The sequence below is a fragment of the Lissotriton helveticus genome, chromosome 2_1, assembly GCF_964261635.1.
Source record: "Lissotriton helveticus chromosome 2_1, aLisHel1.1, whole genome shotgun sequence".
Classification (NCBI taxonomy): Eukaryota; Metazoa; Chordata; class Amphibia; order Caudata; family Salamandridae; genus Lissotriton; species Lissotriton helveticus.
In genome coordinates, this window is record NC_136059.1 from 73,064,047 (window position 1) to 73,086,150 (window position 22,104).

At 46.7% G+C, this 22,104-nt stretch overlaps 1 protein-coding gene across 12 annotated transcripts in view; it reads right to left on the minus strand.

Annotated features, from left to right (window-relative positions):
* LOC144817722 (homeobox protein not2-like) overlaps positions 1-22,104 on the minus strand; it is a 1,386,394-nt gene that overhangs the window by 1,299,133 nt on the left and 65,157 nt on the right. For all 12 annotated transcript variants that reach the window (XR_013606946.1, XR_013606951.1, XR_013606947.1 and 9 more), the window contains exon 2: positions 18,873-18,931. The gene's annotated coding sequence lies outside the window, so the exon portion shown is untranslated. The remainder of the gene's footprint in view (positions 1-18,872; positions 18,932-22,104) is intronic.

Below are 22,104 nucleotides of genomic sequence, written 5' to 3' on the forward strand. Positions count from 1 at the left end.
GTCCTGGGAGTGCCGGAGCGACTGGAGGCGGGCAATGCAGAGCGCTTCCTAGAGACCTGGATCCGCACCCATCTGTGCCCGCAGGGCCTGTCCAGTGTTTTCGTCATTGACTGGGCGCATAGGGCTCTGGTGCCCCCCGCGCCCAGGTGATCCTCCCAGGGCACTAATTGTCGATGATCCTGACTTCTTCTCCCGACTCCAGGATGTCCTGATTACGGAGCTCGATGCCCCCCTCCTCTGGTTTGGAGATTTTAATTGCGTGTTAGACTCGGATCTAGACAGGCATCCCCCCCGTACTGGCACAAAACCGCGCATGACGGCGAAACTCAGGGAAGTGATGTCTAACCTAGGGGTTGTAGACGTGTGGCGACAGCGCCATCCCTTACAAAAATTGTATACCTGTTATTCTCCGACACATAATACTCATAGCAGATTGGACAGGGTCCTCGCCGTGAATATTGATGTATCCATCTCCCTAACGGTCACCCATCAGGCCCGCTTCTTGTCGGACCACTCCCCAGTGACATGCAGGGCCCAGTGGCTCGCCCAGCCCTCCCGTCCTCGGACCTGGAGGATGCCGGTGGACCTATTGCAGGACAAAGTGGGAAAAGCCCATGTGGAGACAGCTCTTACTGAATATTTGGATTTGAACTGGGGTGACGGTGACTTGTCCTATGCGGTCAAATGGGATGCCATGAAAGCGGTGGTGCATGGCGCGTGTATGGGCCTGTCCTATGGGGTGCGGAAGCAGTTGCTCCGAGACCTGTCTAGAGCGGAGGATCGCCTGCGAAGCTGCCAGACTGTTTCGGACCCCGATGACTCGGATTTAGAGTCGGAGAGGTCGGCCAGGGAGGAGGTCCAAGACATACTGACCAGGCTAGATAAGTACACTCTGGGTCAGTATCGTCAGCGCCTCCATCGCGAAGGGGACAAAGCCGGGAGACTGCTGGCCTGGATCCTTAGGAGAGAATTCGCTCCGGAACGGATAGCTGCCTTGAGCAACCCTGCGGGGGACCTGGTACACTCGGAGGCGGGTATTCTGGGGGTCCTACAGGCCCACCTGCAAGTGGTTTATGCCGCGGACCCCTTAGGTGCCGGAGTCCGCTTCCCGCTTCTCAGGCTTACCTTCGGGGATTGCCCCTCCAGACTTTATCGGAGGAGGCGGCAGAGGAGTTGGAGGTGTCACTGTCGCTCCATGAGATCAAGGTCGTGCTGGCCAGTCTACCGCGGGCCAAGGCCCCTGGAGGGGATGGGTTACCGCCGGAATTTTATCAGGCGTTTGGGGAGGCCCTGGCCCCCCGGCTCCTGCAGGTCTATGTTGAGGCGCTGGAGTGTGCAGCCCTCCCGCCTACTATGAATCAGGGTGAGGTGTGCATGATTCTCAAGCCTGGAGGCGACAGCTGCGACCCTGCAGCGTATCGGCCCATTAATCTCATCAATACTGACGCTAAAGTCCTCACGAAAGTGTTGGCCAATCTCCTGGCGCCGCATATGGCGCATCTGGTGCATCAAGATCAGTGCGGATTCATTCCGGGCCGCAACACTGCGATGAACCTCAGACGCCTGAACCATATTCTCCATGAGGTGCGGGATAGACAGGACCCCCAGGTCCTGGTGTCCATTGATTTGGCCAAGGCGTTCGACACGGTAAATTGGGGGTATCTACTGGAAGTGCTCCATTTGGTGGGTCTGGGCCCCATCTTCTGTAACTGGATCCGGATCCTTTATGGGAAACCTCGAGCTAGGGTTAGGCTCGGCGCGGCACGATCGGAGGACTGGCCACTGGGCAGGGGCACGCGGCAGGGGTGCCCCCTCTCGCCACTGCTCTTTGCCTTGGCAATTGAGCCTTTGGCGGTCCTCGTGAGGATGGAAATGGCGCAGTGGGGTATCAGAGTGGGGGACACCGTCAATGTGGTCTCCCTGTACGCAGATGATGCTTTGTTTTATTTAACGTCCCCGAGCGAGTCGCTGCCACTTTTATTACGGCTATTGGATCGTTTTGGCGCGGCCTCGGGTCTGCAGATTAATCCTGGCAAGTCCCTCATTTTCCCCTTGGCGGGTTATGGCCCCGACCAGCAGGCAAACCTCCCACACCTGGGATTGCGATGGGAACTAGATGCCTTCCGGTATTTGGGAATCCAGGTGGCATCGTCAGATGACCAGCTGCTGGCCCGCAATGCTGGGCGCGTGGTGCGTTCCCTTCAGCAGTCGGTATCGTTCTGGAACACACTTCCGCTTTCCCTCATAGGACGATTGGCGGTGGCGGAAATGGTGATGCTCCCGCGACTGTTATACGTCCTACAGAATTCACTGCGCCCGATCCCGCCAAGTCTGTTCCGCACGCTTGATTCATTACTTACGTCGCTACTCTGGGCAGGCAAGCGCAGTAGAGTTGCTTTGCGCACTGTCGTCCGGAGTCGGGAGGAGGGAGGTCTGGAGGCTCCGAGGTTCGACCTGTACTATTACGCGGCACAGCTTCAACCAGCTGCACGTTGGTTCGCCGGCACGGCAAATTGGGAACTGAGCCTTTTGGCGGGTAGAGCAGATGAGGAGACTCTCCAGGTAGCACTGATGCAGGGGAGGGGAGCGGATACGTCTTTACCTTATGTGGTAAGGCACACTGCAGGGATTTGGCAGAGATTCGTAGAGAGAATCCTGAGGCGGGCCCCTTTCCATAGAGAATTACCGGTGTGGATTCTAGCGCCGGTGGTGTTGATGGAAGACCATATGTTCTTCCGGACCTGGAGGGGGGGTGGCTGCGAAACCCTGGCGGACCTGTACCCGGATGACTCCTTTGTAACCTTTGAGGGTGCTACGGAGGCCTTTGGCTTGACAGAGGGGCATTACCTGCATTATAGGGGACTGCAGGACATGGCGCGGGTGACCTGGCCGCAGTTCCCAGAGGCGCCCCTGGTGTCACACACCCTTAACATCCTCCTTTCCTGTGGCAGAGGCCGACGGCTGATCACGTTGTTGTATTCAGCCATGCGCAGAGAGTCTGATCCACCGGTCTCCCCGGCTTGGGCTGCATGGGAGGCGGATCTTGGTGTCGCCCTGGAGCCTGACCAGCGCAAACGAATAGGGGCATTGACCCCTACGGTTTCATGTAATGCACGGTTCAAGCTCATCCATTTCAATTTTATGCACCGCACCTATATGACGCCGATGTCCTTACATCGCATCTCAAATGACAGACGGGACAACTGCCCTAGATGTGGACTGGGTGGAGCGGGATTTCTCCATCTGGCGACCTTCTGGGGGCAGGTGGTAGGGCGCATCCGGGGGATCACGGGTCTCCGGATCGCCTTGGATCCACTAGATTGTCTGTTGGCCCTGGTACCCAAGCCTAAAAAGAGAAAGTTGTCCTATAAGCTGTTGCAGCTATTATTGGTGCTGGCAAGGCGCAGGGTGGCTATCACCTGGATGGGAAGTCGAGCCCCGGAGCTTTCATTCTGGCTTAGAGATTTCAAGGAATGGTCCCTGGCGGAGGAAACACATATGCAACACACACGTAGGGATGAGAAGCTGCAGGAGGATCTGTTGTGGTGCTGGTGTTGTGGTGCGCACGATGTGTGCTGTGGGGTCTGCAGATAGTGACTCGGATGCCACCAGTGCTGAGCTGTTCACCCCGCAGGGGTCGGACTCCGGGGAAGAGGTGGCTGGGAGTGGGGATGACGGGGCTGCTATGTGCTAGTGTCTTGCAAGTACCGCGGGCATAACCTCTGTACATAGGTGATTTGCTCTGAGTCCCATATGGATCTGTGTTTGATTTTGATTTGATAACTGTGCCCAGATGGGCCCTGACGACCTGAACGGAATGTATATGCCTATGTTCTCACTGTGCCGGGTTTGTAGGGGAGGGAAAGTTTTTGTTATTCCTGAACTTTATTGAAGTTTTTGCTTTGTCCGATGTTTCCAAACAGCAAACAAGACATAAAAAAAAACAAAGAAAAAAGTGATGATGTACTTTCACCTGGCCGTAAAAGCGGCATGTTTATTGTGTTATCATGACCACGGAGTCCATGTTTCTGGTATCATACTGCCGCCCGGCCCCCGAGATGTGGGCTGAATGGCTGTGTCCTGTTGGTTAACGTCCGGGTCCTCGACTCAAGGAGGAGCCATCTACTGATATACTCCGCTGTATGTTTTTGCATCACACTCAAAATAAAGTATTTTTAAAAAAAAAGAATTCTAGAAGTTCATCCAGAGTAATTAGGCTATCCTGGATATCTCTATGATTTTGTTTAATTATTAATGCATTGTGTACAAATATATGTTTCATATTAAGTTGTAAGGAAGGGAGATGTTTGGTATTCCACCTTCCTTAGTTATCTCTGCATGTTATCTTATGAATGCCTCATGTATGTCAAATTGGAATCCTAGGCATGTAATGATGTTCTAGGCATGAGAATGTTCTGCAATTGGTCAGTTGTTGCCGGTGCCTGCTTGTTGATGGATGGGATCTTTCTCTTGGAATAAACAACTTGGAAATAGCATTCCTGTGTCCAGAGTTTATTCTCCAGGAATGCTTCACACTCTCAATAACCTCTTTAAATGTCATGTTTTGCAATTTTCAGTTACCAGCTGATGGCAACGAGACCATTTTATTGCTTTTTGTGCTGGTGTCCTGTGACAGTGCATCACTACAGCATTACCCTCCCAAATAAGCAAGTATACTGGAAACGTGGGCACTAATCTGTTTACCTTTAATTTTCATCTACTTTAAGTGAATGCTTTGCTCAATGCGTTTTTTCTGCAACCTTAGAACCTAGAGTCCCAGTTATTCTCCATGTGCCCTGACCCATTTTACACCTCTCTCCATGCCACACTGTTTTGAAATTGAAGTACTTAGTTGCCTGCATACCGTGATGTAAGGTGTCTTATACATTCACTCTAAGAAGTGTAGAAGTTTAAAAGCCATATGTGGTAAACAAACTTTGAGCCAGCTGTATATGAAATGTACACAGCTTAAGCAGAAGGGCAAAAGGGACGGACTGGACCGGACTAACAGGGCGCTAATACCTACTGACACGGCCTGCATCCTGGCTGAGCCCTCCCACTCCTATCCTATTACAAATACAAGGGTCAGGGTCTGTACGGAGAAGAAGGAAAGAAAAGCGCTTACTACTTCTGTTGACAGGGACCAGACACACAAAGTGTTTCCCTTGCGGGAGCGAGCAGCAGCACCATCTGTTTGAAGAAACTTACAAACAGATGGCGCTGATGCTCACTCCCACAAGGGAAACGCCAAACATGCACGCTTTGCAACATAAAGCAATGCAAAGCATGCACACGTTTAGGCAAAAGTAGTGATCAATAGCAAAGGTCCCTTCCTACGCAGCGCTTGTGCGCTCCGTAGGCAAGACCTAAAGAGTACGGCAACTGTGATGAGCATGCAATGGGGCAGGGGTGAAAGAGGGGGCAGGGTCAAAGGTATGGCTAAAAAAAAAAAAAAGATTCTGTAAGTTTATTTGGTCTTTCACCTTCAGGTAGCTAAATATAACATAACGTGCAGCTTAAATCAGAAATACATCTTTAAAAAGTTACGTTAATCAGTGGAAAATGCACTAGAGTGCCATATTAAACATCTATTAGTTAATGCACTACAGAGGTCTAGGTGTAACCAGAGAGCCACAGAATTAAATCATGGTTGCTGCAGTGGAGAATAGTGAGTGACTTGTGTATTGTTAGTGCCATGAGGTCCCAGCCTGTGACATAAAGCACTGTAAATTTGTAAGTCATTATTTTAAACTTGCATTATACCCAGTATGACATAGACTGCTAAAAAATGTGCAAAAATTGTGTTTCCAAAACGTAAATATGTGTCATCACAAAGCTTCAAGTGATTCAATCAATTAAAGCCAGTACCAGCTCCAAAAAGCCTTTTACTTTTCCAGATTAACGAGCTGCGCACATTTGCACATCTTTCAGGCAAGCAGGCACCCTGACAAGAAGGCTTGTTTCTTCTTTAGCTGTCTGCCCGCCTTTCCGTTTCACAGCACAGGAGGCTCCCTGAATGATACTTTAGCTGAAGCATTTCAACTCTCGAAATTAACCAACCCGGGATGGTTGCCTTTTGACAGCACGTAGGGAAACGGTTTTCCATAAATTAAAAAAATATGAGCATGTCATGTTAATCTGATCGCCCCCACTTCGACCTCTGATGAAAATTGTACTGGCTCACCTTTCCTATCTGCCCATCAACCTCTCCTTCACTTTCTCTGGAGAGGAGGGTTATGGCTATCAACCAGCCAATCCTTTGGCAGGCAGACCGAACAGCAATCTTTGCATTGCGGTGTGCGTTTTAAGGCCCATATTATAGTGGGCTATAATAAGTAGTTACTGGCACCTGTCAGGCAGATATTGTGACAGCTTGGGATGATCCTATAGGTGGGAGGACTGTGACAGGATACCTAATAAGAGGGCTTAATGTTTTGCTGTACATTGAAAAGATATCTTGATTGCTTTCACAATGTGCCTACAATTGTGCTGATCCTTGGTTAACATACAACACTGAGATCATTACTCACCCACAATATCTGTAAAAAAGGAACATTTTTTGCATGTGAAAACATATTACCCTGTGACAAATGAGTTGTGAAAGAGAGACTGCAGAGCAATATGTACAAATTAAACTATGTTTGATGGTCACTTATTCTCAGACAAGCACGGCACAGATAACATGACCTAGCAAGGACCAAGGGTAATTTCAACATGACCGATTCCTGGAGTGTTATGGTGGTCAAAAAAAGATGTACAATGCAATTATGCAATTGTTAAGGACTCCTGAGTATATGACCTGAGAAAGTGGCTGCCCCAACACCTATACGTAGAGATTGAGGAGAGGAGATGTCCCCCACGAGGCCTATGACTGGGAAGGCAAGAGGACTGATCTGGCAGCAAAGTCAGATGCCAAAGAGAAGGAACAGTAAGGAGAGAGAAAGTGAGCCAGATGACCATAGCGAGAGGAACACCGACCTACACATCAAAGAAGAGGTAGCCCAGTCCGGTGGAAGGAAAAAAGCAGCTGCACAGCACTGAAGGATGAAGACGAAAGGCCTGATCCCCGGAACATCACGTGTAGTGCAAGATCAATTCCTGGTTCATCAATCAATCAATCAATCAATCATACCATTTGTATAGCGCGCTACTCACCCGGACGGGTCTCAAGGCGCTTTGGGGAGGGGTCCGCTACTGCTCGAACAGCCAGGTCTTGAGTTGTTTCCTGAAGGCGAGATGGTCCTGTGTCTGCCGGAGGTGGATGGGGAGGGAGTTCCATGTCTTGGCTGCCAGGTAGGAGAAGGATCTTCCTCCGGCGGTGGCTCTTCGGATGCGTGGTACGGCGGCGAGGGCGAGGCTTGTAGAACGTAGCTGGCTGGATGGGAGTGTAGAAGGTCAGGCGGTCGTTGAGGTACTTGGGGCCCAGGTCGTGGAGAGACTTGTGTGCGTGGGTAAGGAGCCTGAACGTGATCCTTTTGCTGACGGGGAGCCAGTGCAGGTCCCTCAGGTGGCCGGAGATGTGGCTGCGTCGGGGGATGTCCAGGATGAGTCGGGCGGAGGCGTTCTGTATGAGCTGGAGTCTTTTCTGTAGTTTGGCTGTGGTTCCCGCGTAGAGGGTGTTCCCGTAGTCCAGTCGGCTGGTGACGAGGGCCTGGGTGACCGTCTTCCTGGTTTCGGTCGGGATCCATCGGAAGATCTTTTGGAGCATACGCAGGGTGTTGAAGCACGATGAGGAGACGGCGTTGACCTGTCTGGACATCGAGAGGGAAGAGTCCAGGATGAAGCCCAGGTTGCGTGCGTGGTCGGTTGGCTTGGGAGCGGTGCCCAGGGCGGGGGGCCACCAGGAGTCGTCCCAGGCGGAGGGCGATGGTCCCAGGATGAGGACTTCCGTCTTGTCTGAGTTCAGTTTCAGGCGGCTGTTCTTCATCCATTCGGCGACGTTTTTCATCCCTTCGTGCAGGCTCGTTCTGGCGGTGGCGGGGTCTCTGGGGAGGGAGAGGATCAGTTGGGTGTCGTCGGCGTAGGAGATGATGTTGATGTTGTGCTGGCGTGCGATGGTTGCAAGAGGTCTCATGTAGACGTTGAAGAGGGTGGGGCTGAGTGATGATCCTTGTGGTACGCCGAAGATGACTTCGGTGGCCTCGGATCGGAACGAGGGGAGGCGGACTCTCTGTGTTCTTCCGGTACATCAACGTTGACTGATACATAGAAACAAGAGTGGGACTGAACAGATAGAATCCTGAGAGTAGACTGATCGTATACATGACAACAGACCCGATTCAGATGGAAGACTCCCGGTTTTGTAAGCCAAAATGCATTATTTAATCAGCTCCTGTGTAAAACTGCCTTTGCTTTTTCAAAGTCTCCCTCTTTCAAGGTTTACAATGTTGCCATGCATGTGATTTGGCTCTCCACTGGGAAGAGAAGGTCGCATTCCTCAATAACCAGTGGTGTGAGACTGGCACAGTGTGAGCCTGGACCAGTAGAAGCAGTGAAAAAAAACAAAATAGAAAGCTTGATCAGAGTGGCAGTAGCGTGGCTGCCTCTGGAGCAGTACTGTGCTCTCGCACCACCCTGCAAGTGGCCGATCAGCGCCGCCCCCCTACAAGGCTCTGGGACCTAGAGACATCCTTAGGCACCCATGTGAGCTTGTAAAAGAAAACTGGTGAGATCATGTGAGCTTGTAAAAGAAGACAGATGAGATCAGCCATCCATAGGGCTAAAGCACACAAGTCAAGAGGAGTAGCCAAAGAAAGGGATTATTGAGGGGTGATGGACATTGAGGAGCCCCATTACTCCCTTCTCTTGCCCCGGAGCCCACTTGGGGACAAAAGGATGAGACAGTAGAAGAAATAAGTTGAGAACTTCCCCCAAGCAAGATGGTGGAACTGCTGCAGCGTGCGGCTGCTATACATCGTCCACGATGCAAAAAGGTTAAAAACCTGGGGCAGGAATGTGATGTTGCACTCTAGTCTTTCTCCCGCGTCATGCATCCGCAACGCATTGTGGATGCACTGACGAAGGTCGAGAGACCATTTTGTATTGCCTGCCGGCAGTTACTCGCTCTCCCTCTCTAATAACGCATGCACTTCTTCATGCTCTGTGTGGATCTTCGATTTATTGGTGTTCACTTATATGCGTTCCACACTACAATTTGGCGATGACTGAACCCTATGCAATCCATTGCCGTCCGCTATTGAATGCTACGAAATATGGTACGGAGTGAACGAATGTCTTCGGAAATCCAACGCAAGTGGAATCCTACTTTCGGCACCAGATTACTACAACGTACCCATCTTTAAAGCTGTGATTGTACTAAAAGACTTTTTGCATGCGTTAGATGTATTTTGGTCAATTTCAAGTGCACGGAGAGGAAGAGCGGTAGTATCAGCGTGAATAGAGCAGTGTAAATGTTCTCATCATTTCTTCGAGGAGAGGCTAAATTTGAACATTCCGCCTTTTATGCAAAAACGATGGATTTAGGCCCAGATCTCTGTACTGGGGTGAATGTATGACATTGTTCTGTATTCTGTCCATCAACTGTTGTTTTTGCAATGGAATTCGAGCTTGCGCTTGTGCGTCACGTTAAAAAGTTATTGGCGGCCATTTTATATTCAAGTGGCACGCTGTGGCAGCTTAAATTGGCTTTCAGGAAATCTGCTGAATTTGCACTGTGGAATTGTATGACTGTAAGTCATTGTTCCCAAACTCCTTAAGGTTAACCATAATTGGAATTCCGCCTCAGACTGGTTTTAATTTCAGTCAGCACATTCTCGTCACGCTTCTGAAATCTTCGGCGGCCATTTTGATACACGCTGACTAGGGATGCCAGCCACTTTGTGCAATTAATTTCTGCAAATCCGCACAGTACCCTTCACGCAGTGCTCGCCGTGCGCTATCCTCACACGGTGATGTGCACACCTTCTTGCAGTTTTCTTGTGGGGTTTAGCCAGAGCTCAGTTTTCAGGATTCAGTGTCCTTGGCAGACGTTTTACAAGTATGCAAACAGAGCATTGGAAGCCATCTTAGAGCATTGCTCACAGGACCCTTTAAGCAGTGCTCGCCTTGCGCCATCCTCACACGGTGATGCGCACACCTTCTAGCACCAACGTGTTTTCTGGTGGGGTTCGCCAGTGCTCAGTCTTCAGGATTCAGTGTCCTCCACTCACATTTTACAAGTATGCGAACAGAGCATTGGAAGTGGTCTTAAAGCATTTCAAGTAGCCATACTAGCACATGCTCTCACTGCTATTACCTACTATTGCACCATCTCCACATGCCTTTCAGCAACTGAGAATTTAATTTTGTCTATTGTGCTTGGAGTCTAGAACTCATTGGCTTTGTGTAGTGAATTGCTCTTAGGAATTCTTCATCTTGGTGCAGTATTGTGAACTACAAGTACTTTGCATTCATCAACATGTGTGCGCAAACATTCTCTTTGACAAATCTTGTTCCTTTTCTTCCTAAACCAGGAGAGCCTGCCATGAAGTAGGTGGACTGGAAATGTTATTTCTTGAACTATTTATCCGCCATCGAGGAGGAGGGTGATGAGGAGTTCAACAGTAAGAGGAGAATGAAAATCTTGTTACATAATCTGGCCCCGGAAGGGTTAAGAGTAAATAGTGAGATGGTAAAGAAAGCCAAAAATGCAGATGATAATGATGTCTTCCAACATGCTTTAGATGATCTTGAGAGTCATTACCAACCTGTTATATGTGCAGCAATAGACAGGTACAATTTTTTTCAGAGGAAGCAAAGTAAAACTGAGAGTATGGAGGATTATGTTGGGCACTAAAGAAATTGGCTATTCATTGCAAATTTGGGTACCCTCATGATGATTTTATTTGTGATCAGATTATAATGCACACAGTCAATACCAATGTACAAGAAAAGTTGTCGGTATGTGGGGATGCTCCACTTAATGAAATTATAGCCATTGTAAAGAAAGCTGAAATGTCCAAGAGGTTTGCCGTTGCAGCTAACAAAGAGAATGACAATAGCTCAACTGTTAGCAAGGTGTCCGACAAGAGTGTTGGGGGTAACAAACATGCTCCTAGAGTGGAGAGCAAGAGCAATAAGAAGCCTATAAGGAATTATGCTGCACCTAGTAAATATGTCAATGAAAAGCGCCCTAGTTGTTATAGATGTGGTGCCCTCACACATATGGCTACTGACAGAAATTGCCCTGCTTTTCAATCAAAGTGAACATATTGTGGTGTTGTTGGACATCTGGCCAGAGTGTGCAGGAAGAGGTCAGGTAAGACATCTGTCAAGTGCGTTTTGTATGGAACCGACTCTGAGGAGGGAGAATAGTGCACGAATGAGGACAGTGTCCTATGCATTGAAGAAACCGTTTTAGGGATCGACAATTGTGCAAACAAAAAGCCTTCATGCCTAGTTAACATTGGTGGGGTAGACGTAATGATGGTAGCAGATTCAGGTTCGCCTTACACCATAATTCAACAAAATGTGTGGGAAGGTGAATTTGCAGGAATTATAAGCAAACACCTTAAACCCGCTGACGTGCATTCTGTTACATTCCCGGGGAAAGAATTCCTATGGTGGATTTCAAGAGTCTCAAATTTGAGTTTACGGGAAGAAATACGGAAGGGAAATTGAACGTAGCATAGAGAGGACATTCCGTCCTTGGTTGGGCTGATCAAGGGGCGGTAGGAATCACACTCAATCCTAACGGATTAGGTCAAGTACTTATGACATGAAGCCCCGAAGAGGAATTAAAAAAAGATTTTCCAGATGTTTTTTGCGGAACCATGGGAAACACAAAATAGTATTGAAAGAGAGATCGATTTCACGGGGTGTTGGGACGTTGTCACACCATCCAGGAAGACGTGGTGGTAGTGTCTCTACACGCCACAATGGCATTCAACATGCTTGAATGGCCGAACGTGATGGCGGTACTTCGGAAACTGGGTTTTGGACCCAGCTTCATTGGGTGGGTACGTCTTCTTTACTCTGAACCCCTGGCCCAGGTCTCGGTTAACAATAAAGCCTCCGAGGTGTTTGCGCTCGGGAGGGGAACACGGCAGGGGTGCCCCCTTTCGCCCCTACTCTCTGCCCTGTCTCTGGAACCTCTGGCGGCCTGGGTCAGGCAAGACCTCTCCCTGAAGGGGATACGATGGGCTGACGGGTGGGAAAGACAGGATTTCGCTTTATGCAGATGATATTCTCCTGTATTTAACAAGACCCCGTAAGTCCCTGATAGTGGCAATGGACATCTTCGCCAGCTTCAGAAGAAATTCCGGATACACAATCAATTGGAACAAGTCCGTACTCTACGTCTTGCAGGGTAACCCTCCGCCACCCCCCCCCCCCCGCAACTGCCCGATGACTGTGGCCACTGAGGGGTTCAAGGACCTCGGGATTTGCATCTCTAAGGAGAAGGCGACCAGGTATGAGAGGAATCTCGTGCCACCCCTCCAGTGCTTCAGGAGGGACTCTGCTTCCTGGCGAAAGCTCCCGCTGTCCCTGCTGGGAAGAGCGGCGCTCTTCAAAATGATGGTATTGCCAAGGTTTTTATATGCCCTGCAAAACTATCAGGACTTGGGCCCGAATTGCTATTTCGCGTCCATTGAACTCACACAGAGAGAACTGCTATTGTCTGGGGCGCCTCGTATTTCCTGTCAAAAATTGACCCTGGGTTGGTTTGATGGCGGCATTGCGATCTCGGACATCCGAAAATACTATTGGGCTGCACACCTTTCGGCCATCAATCAGGGCACATACTGTGACGGGAATGACCCCGGATACGGAATGGACAGGTGGCTCCTGCCGGGTGGGAACTTCGAGGCTGCACTCTATTCTAAGCCCGGTAGGTACCCACTCACTGGGCCCACACAACACTCGGTTCAGTTATGACACATTGTGGGATGTAGGATGGGTTGGGCTGATACACTCACAATGGCCACCCTGCTGTGGGTCTCCGAGAGGTTGGGAACCCTGGGCCGAACTAAAGGATTCCGTAATTGGGACCTCATCGGTATTTCACGAATTAAAGATCTGTGGGGCCTGGATGGAGTAGTGTCCTTTGCCTCTCTCCAAAGCACCTACGAACTGGCGCATACAGAACACTTTCGATACCTGCAGGTCAGACACTCCCTCCAGGCGAATATCCCCTCTGGAACTCAGCCACCGGACTCCTCCCCCCTGGAGGATAGACTTTTAGATGGCCACCTCCCTGAACACGCTATATCACTCACGTATAAAAAAATTGTCAATAACTTCCCAGACCTCTTACTGCCACTCAAGGGGAAATGGGAATCTGACGGTCGAGAAATAGATGATGAAGAGTGGAGGACTGCGCTCGCTTCCCCTAAGGAAGTAGCCATATCGGCTAGGCTCTGGTTGATTCAGTTAAACATTCTCCACCGAGCATATTTCTCCGAGACCAGGCTGCAACGAATGGGCCGCAGTGAGGAGGGGCTTTGTAGAAAGGGATGTGGTGAAAGAGGGACCTTCTTTCATACCCTGTGGGAATGCCTTGTGCTGCCGAATTACTGGAACCGGGTAGTACGTTGCATGCAAGAGGTATGGGGGTGGTGTTGCGGCTGGAGGCGAAGAGGTGCCTGCTAAACATCTGGGAACCCACTGATCTGCCGCCTCGTGGGAGGCTGTGGGCTACACTGGGCTGTGCCATTGCTAAAAGAAACATAGCTAGACAGTGGGGGGCAACGAGGCCTCCGAGACTGGGCACATGGAAGACTGACATGGACTGGTGCATGCTCCAGGAGAAAACTGTGTATGTGGCACGTGGATGCCCACGAAAATGGATTGAAGTTTGGTCCAATTGGAACGAGTACAGAGTCAATATTTGTGATCCCCCCCAAATTGTCTCGGTTGGCGAACCGCTCGCATTGTGAATTGATGTGTGATGCACTGCTTTGATTATTTCTACACGATTAATGTTTCTTCTGCCTTATGTCTCCCGATGTGCACATTTGAATATAATGTATCTTTAATGTGATGACCGTCAAACTTTATTTCTGTTAATAAAAAGAATTTAAAAAAAAAAATACACCTGTCAGCCACAAAGTTCGCAACATTCCATTTAACACCAGGGAGGCTGTACATCCTGAATTAGAAAGTTTGGAAAAAAATGGTATAATCGAACCTATCGGAAGTGCTGAATGGTTGGCACCCATAGTAGTAGCACGCAAGCAAGACGGCAGTGTGCGTCTGCGCATAGACCTGAGCGAGCTGAATTAGAAGATTGTGGTGGACAATTTTCCCCTACCGAAGATAAAAGAAATGTTAGTGCAAACCAACGTTGTCAAGTGGTTCTCCACAGTAGATTTGACTGCAGCCTGACACCAAATATCCCTTCATCCATCAAGCAGGAAGTTGACTTCTTTCATTACGCCATTTGGATGCTACAGATTCAGACGTCTACCTTTCGCCCTAGCATCTGCTGCCACAGTTTTTCAGAAATTGATGCACAAACTGTTCAGGAATATAAAAGGTGTCTTGTATGTCCTGGACGATATACTCATAATGGGAAAAGACAAATCAGAACATGACCACAAATTGAAAAAAGTTTTAAAGATATTATCAGTGAATACAGCAGAACTAAGCAAATGTAAATTTGGTCTCCGTTCGGTGTCGTACTTGGGTCATGAAATTAGCAAAAGAGGAATAACTCCCAAGAAAGACATCATTGATGCCATCAAGCCAGCTCCGGAACCAAGATCGAAAGATGATCTAAGAACGTTTCTAGGCCTAGCAGAATTCTACAGCAAAATTGTGAAGAACTTCGCCACCAAGACTCACAGCATGCCCCAGATTCTGAAGGAAAAGAATACCTTCATATGGAACGAAGAGACCAACCAGGAAATACGAGAGAATTAAGAATGACATCTGTGAAGCCATACCTCTACAGGGTTTCGATATGTGAGCCCCGAGTGTTTTAACTATAGATGCCAGTGAGAAAGGCCTGGGAGCTGTTCTATCTCAATTGTCGGAAGAAGGGATAGAAACAACCACAGGATTTGCTTTGTGTTCTCTCACCCCCAGTAAAGAAAAGTTTTCAGTGATTGAAAAAGAGATGTTGGCATTTATCTGGGGCATGGAAAAATTCAGACAGTAAATATGGGGCACAAAATTTAGAATTAGGACTTATCACAAACCCCTGGTGAAAGTCCTCACTTCCAGTGGTAACTTAAAAGCCACCCCCGCATTGCCAAAATGACTCTGAGATTACTGGATTTTGTCTATGATGTAGAGTATTTGTTGGGCAAAATGAACAAAGTAGCAGATAACTTAAGCCGCTCTCTGGTTGGTGGAACAGAAGTCTTACACAATGAATGGGAAGACTACAGTGTATTGTTTATGGAAGATAAAGAGGATGTCATTAGCGCTCAAGATTGGAAATCGGCGTATGATAAGGATCCTACGCTAGAGTCACTCAAGCTTTTCGTCACGCACGGATGGCCAGAAAAAAGGAATTTGAAAGAGGAGCATAAAAAATATTGGGAGCTGCGATAAGAACTATCTATTAGTGAATATGCAATTTTTCTGATGAGGGAAGACAAAGTAATTCCTCCAGAAATCCTGAGAACACGTATGTATACTTAACATGAAGCTCGAAGGTCATCTAGGTATCGTCAAGTCTAAGAGGAGAGTGAAGTGATCCTATTAGTGGCCAGGGAGCGACAACGAGATTGAGAAAAAGGTGAGGGCATGCGTCCATTGTGCCAATGGCGACAAGTCATTAGTCATGTTGAGGCCGCCATTGGGGGAGTACAGCAATCCTGCGAATCCTTGGGAGGAACTCTCAATTGACGTACTAGGTCCCGTCCTTGACTCATGGGGTTTGGCGAAATATGTCATCGTACTAATCGACAGATACTCAAAATGGCCAGAGATAAAAATCTGTGAGAGAACGGATACCTCTGGTATTATAGCATTCTTAACTAGCACATTTTTGTGTGAAGGTATTCCAAGGACCATACTGTGTGACAACAGCCCACAATTCACATCGGACAAATGGACGTCATTTCTGAGAAGGAACGGAATTAAAGAAAAACACAACCCAGTATACCATCCAGCGGGAAATGGATTAGCGGAACGTTTTAACCCCGTCATCATGGGTTCTATTCAAGCAGCCATAATTGCCGGAAAGGATTGGGAAACGGAGATCGAGAAAACGGTATGGGCATAATGCCCACCCTGACAGGATACAGTCCTTTTAAGATCTTGCGTGGAAGAGAACCCTACACCAGAGACAATAACATGTGGATGAACCTCAAACTACAGAGCAGGTGGTCCCCATTCATTGTGAAAAGCAACCTAGAGAAGGCACAGAAAATATATCAAGAATACTATGACAAGAAACATAGAGTAAAGGACTCATACCTCAAAGTTGATGATTGGGTCAGGGTCAAGTTAGGCACCATCTGTAAGAAGGGGAGTAGCAGATTCAACCAGCCCCAACAGATCAAGGAGCTGTATTCCCAATACGCTATGCTAAGTTACAGGAAAATATGGTCTCTATCGAGAATGGCCAAATGCAACAAGGTTCTATGGTGGGTGGAGGACATGGGCACTGCAGAGGGAAACGATGGAGGGCTGTGGTCCGAGGTAGAAGGTCTAGGGCCCACTGCTGGCAACAGGGAACTAGCTTCTAGTGAGGAACGGAGCAGTTTTCATGAGTCAGTGGAAGCAGACAATCCTAATCACTCACCCAGCTCACCTCACCCTGAATCTAGTGATATTGAAAACCTTGAGACACAGAGCTCTACTGCCCAAAGCAGTAATGAGGATGTGGTTACCGAACCTGTGTCAGAGTACCCAGAAAGAGATGTACACTCACCCAGTGCTTCTCCAAAGTTCACCAGTAGGGGAAGGACTATTGGTTTGCCAAAAAGATATGATGAATTTGACATGCAACCTACTTGAACCTTATCATGCTCTAAATACCTTATTACCTTCTATGTTTTTATGCTGAAATCAGTATTAACAACGTATTTATTCCACAGTTATTTATGAGGAACTTGTTCCTCTTTATTTATAGTCATTGTTTGCATTTATATGGTATTTATTGGATTGTTCTATATATTTTATTTAGTCCACAGCTATTTATTAGGACTTGTTCCCTTGCTCCCTCCTATTTATGACGCTGTTCCCTGTATCATGTATTTATCGGAACCTTGTTCCCCTCATTGGCTCAGATTGGAATAGCTGCAACCTTGCAACATCTCTGGTTTACCCTTTGTATACTTATCCTTTTATCCACATTGTATCAAGTTGCAAAGAGAGAAGATGTGTGGTGTTGCACTCTAGTCTTTCTTCCGCGTCATGCATCCTCAATGCATTGTGGATGCACTGGCGTGGGTCGAGAGACCATTTTGTATTGCCTGCCGGCAGTTACTCGCTCTTCCTCTCTAATAAAGCACGCACTTCTTCCTGCTCTGTGTGGACCTTCGATTTATTGGTGTTCACTTATACACGTTTCACACTACAAGGAACAAAGCAGGCTCCCTGGCATGGAACAATGCGAGAGCCTCAGGAAAAGACAGAAGAGAGATCCAGCGACAAATTCTTAGATGTGAAACTCAAGTCTGGATACGGATCAGACAAATAATATTACAGTCTTGAGTCGAGGACCTGAGAGAAGAACTTGGACCAGAACAGGGCAATTTTTAAATGTTCCTTATTAATGTACAGGATATCTGTGGAGCCAGTTCAGGTTAGCGCTTTATTCAAAACACCCCAGCAATGCTGAAATATACCATTCCAGGGTTGCTGGGCTTTGAACAATGAGCTCAAGTCCAGTGAGATCACTGACATCATGTCACAGGACATCACAATTCTCCCTCCATAATTAACACAACAAAATGTTACATAAGTAAATACATATGACCTATACTGTATACTTATTAATAAAATACCAATTATCGTTCGCTTCACAAGAGTATATAAATTAGAAAAACATAAACTTAAGCACTATAAACATAATGAGAAAAACATAATAATACATGAGTAACAATAGTCAAAAGAACATTAGGAACCAAGATATTAACTGACAAAAATTTGGAGATAAGTAGGAGCCTTGCAAAATCTACAGCTCCTCCTGTGCCTACCAAAATTATTTTGTACACCCTTAAAGAAACTCCTGTCCTGCCCCTTATCTATGTTATCCGACAAGTCAGTCTCTTCTTCAGCTCCTATGTTTTCTGGAGCATCTTTCACTACCCGGTTTAGTTTCCATATTCTCCTATCATCAGTCTTGATGGTATTCTTAAAAAAGCTTTAACACTTTGTGTATCCTTGAGAATTTGGACCATTGTGTGCTCTAATTTTCACACTGTTGCCAACAATGTTTAGCAAGTTGTCTTTTACTCTCTTAGTTCCGTCAACAAATTCCTTTCATTTCCTCTGAACACAGAGTTCTTTCTCACGCCAATCTCCCAAACTATTGAACTAAAATTACTTTACCCCACTTCAACAAGCTAATACTAGGAGAACACCTTCTAAATAGTTCAAAAGGCCTGGAGGAATCGGTAGACATGCGGTAAGGTGTGATTGTAAAGCTTTTCTCCAATCTATATTAGTCGCTTTAGCTAATTGAATGCTCTCCTTCAAAGTTTTTTAACCTCTGGCTAGCCCCATTATTTTCTGTAAGATATACTAAACATTTCTGATGTTTAATGGCAAAAGAATTTAAGTAGCCTTCAAATTCTGCCAAACAAAACTGCGGACTGTTGTCTGACAAGAGAGAATTGGGAAAGCGCTCTCTTTTGAAGTCTTCATTAAGAAAATGTATAATACAAGATGACAATATGTTAACACAGAACTAACCTCGACCCACATAGGGTATACGTCAAGAAGAACAAATAAATAAGGTATACTATGCTTACCCTTCAGCGGACCTTCGATGTACATGGCCACTTCATTCCAAGGATGAGCAAGACGTTTCCTGCACAAAAACGGTACATGTCTTGTGACCAATATCTTATCACTATTGTTACATTGAACATAAATTCTCACATATCTTTCAACTTCAATATCAAGTCCCGGCCAACAATAGCTGGACCATGGTCTTTCCTTTGTATTAAGGAGGCCAAGATGACCCTTATGTGCTAATGATATCAGACTGTTCCTGAGGGTTCTCTGGTGAAATAAGTCTAGTACCACACAAAAGAATGTCATATTTCACTGCTACCCCATGGACCAGGGTCTGGACAGTAATCGACTTTTCCACACTTTATTGCCTCAGTGACTTTACATAAAACACCATCTTTTCTTAACTCGGCTTTCTATTTACTATCTGTCATGGCATCAGCAGTTTATTCACATACACTCACTGTTTCCTGAAATATATCCTCCATAATCTCTTCAGCCTCCTCATTATTGATGTTTACTAGATGTGAGAGACAGTCAGCTGAGAAATTCTTGACTCCAGGGATATACACAAAGGTGAAAGTAAACTCTTGAAGGGAAATTATCCATCTACGTATTCTGGATGATGCTGAATCAAGTCCATATTTCATGAAGACCTCTTTCAAATGTTTACGGTCAGAGCGAAACAGAAAAGTCCCCCACAGAAAAAGTCATACTTTTTTCAAGGCCGGATATATGGCTAATGCCTCCTTTTTAATTACGGAGTCATTTATCTCAGACCCCTTCAAACAACGTGAAGCACACACAATCAGTTCCTAACCCCATTTCTATTTTGACGCAGAAGAACACCATTACCCTTCAAGCTTGCATCCGTAACTATAAAGGTGCATACTCGGAACATACGCTTGCAACTGGGTGCATTCTGCAAATCCATTTTTAAAATGTTTAAACTCAGTCTTGCATTCAGTATTCTATTCAAACTCCATTTTCTTCCCAAGAAGGGATTTCAAATTGACACTTATGCGCATACTTTCTTCCAAATTTATTGTAGTATTCTGTCATTCCTAGGAATTATACCAATTCCTCCTTGTTACTAGGCTCTTCAAGATTTATGATGGTGCCCACTAACTTCTTCTTCGGTCTAATACCAGAGCCCGAAATATGGTGACCTAGATAATTTACTTGCAGTACACCAAATTTGCATTTGGTCTCTTTTAAAGTCAAAATAGCTCTAGTTAATCTTCCAAAACTGCATGTACTCTATCATCATGTTAAACTCTATCCTTTACAAAAATTAACAGATCATCTTGAAAGCACTTAATGCCCTGTAATCCTTTCAGGATATCTGACTTCACCCTTGGAATACTGATGCTGCAGACGCTAACCCACAGGGCACCCTTTTAAACTTATATACTCCCATGGCCGGACTGGCTGTAGCGGGCACTGGGTGTTTCCCCGGGGGGCGCCAGGGTGGGGCCGGTTTTGTTATTGGAGGCCTCCAATATTGGGGTCCGGTAACAAAATCGGCCGAAGTTGGCCCTTGCAAACAGCTCGGCCGAACCCCCTCAGCCCCCTCAGGGGGGCAGGCCAAGCAGTTTGCCAGGGACGGTTTTGGTTTCCAGTCCAGCCCTGTATATTTCCACTGGCGTTATGAAAGCTGTCAACTCCTGAGAAGAATCAAGTTCTACCTGGTGGTAGGCTGCAGTCAAATCAAGTGTAGATAAATAGTTTTCTCCTGCCAGTGTGGTAACTCTTTCATCAATGTTAGGAAGAGGAAATTTATTAACGATCACGTCCCGATTAAGTGATCTTAAATCGACACACAGACGAACATCCCAATTGGTTTTCCTAGCTACCACTATGGGAGCCAACCACTCCGTAGCCTCTATTGTCTCAATAACGTCTGCATCCATTAACTTTTCCAATTCAACCCTCACGCAGTCCCTCTCACTCACATTAGCTGCGATTTGAATGGCACCCTTCTGTAGTCTGATATAGTGTTTGTATCCCTCTAAACAATTCAAATTCCCTCTGAACAGTTGTTGTAAATGTTTTACAAAATGAGTGGCTGCCTGTTGAACCACCTGGGGATCAGAGTTGGGATCAAGCGTAACACCTAAAGCTTTCTGGTGAGGCTATTCAATCAGATTATCTCCTTTGATAGAAACTTAAACTTTTTTCTACACATAAATGATAACCCAGTTCTTCATTTGCTTAAAAATAACCTCACATTTCTGTTTGAGTCCCACCATAACCCCCTGATTGCACATCAAGTTAACAAAAAGGAGTTTTGTCTCCAAATTTACTGCAAAACACCTCATTAGAAAGAATTGCTAAATGTGAGCATGAATCAAATCTCATCAACACATCCACAGAGTTTACTCCCACCAAAGCAGAAGGATGTTCATGCTTGGAATTATTACGTATGGCACCATAACAAGATACTGTCCCAACCTGAATTATAATCTCTTGTGCGGTTTATTGGACATCTTTCACTCTTTCTTTTCTTGTTTTGGACTTGCAACATTTTGCATAATTACCTCTCCTCCCACACCGATTACAGACAACATGTGATGCAGTACAGTGGCTGCATTGGCTCTGCATCCTGCCTTCTACACCTGAAACGTTCTACCTTCAATCTTTGCTTATCATCTTTCATGCCGACTTTCTTTTCTTTCACCACGCATACTGACTCTTCTACCTTCTCATGCACAACAACTTGCTTAGTTGAGTTGCTCAATTCCTTTACATAACTCAATGTGTTCCTCTCTTTTGGCCACATTGATCACTTCTTCAAGAGGAAGTTCATCCTTGAGCCATAACTCTTCTTTGATCTTATGACTGCTACACCTCAAAATGTACTGATCTCTAATTGTTTCATCCTTAGCCCCATCATATTTATATGTGGTAGCTAGCTGGTGATGTTACACTTAAAATAAATGCTCCAAATGCACACCACGGTTACGTCCAAATATTACTGTACTGAATTATAAGGGGTGCCCATCACCGTGGTGTAGGCAAAATCCCAGTAACAACAGCTGTTGTAATCAAAGCTCTGCTGCTTTCCACACCATTGCTAGTATCTGCTGCTATAGAATCACCTCCAAGTCTATCATCCGGCACTCAAGCCTATTTTTTGGGGGGACCTTTGCCCACAAATTTCACCAGCTTCTTCAACACTGCACTCCAGCAGGGGAGGAGCTTTGTGCGCGTTCAATATGGCCGCGTGAGCCCGGGGCTCCCGAGACC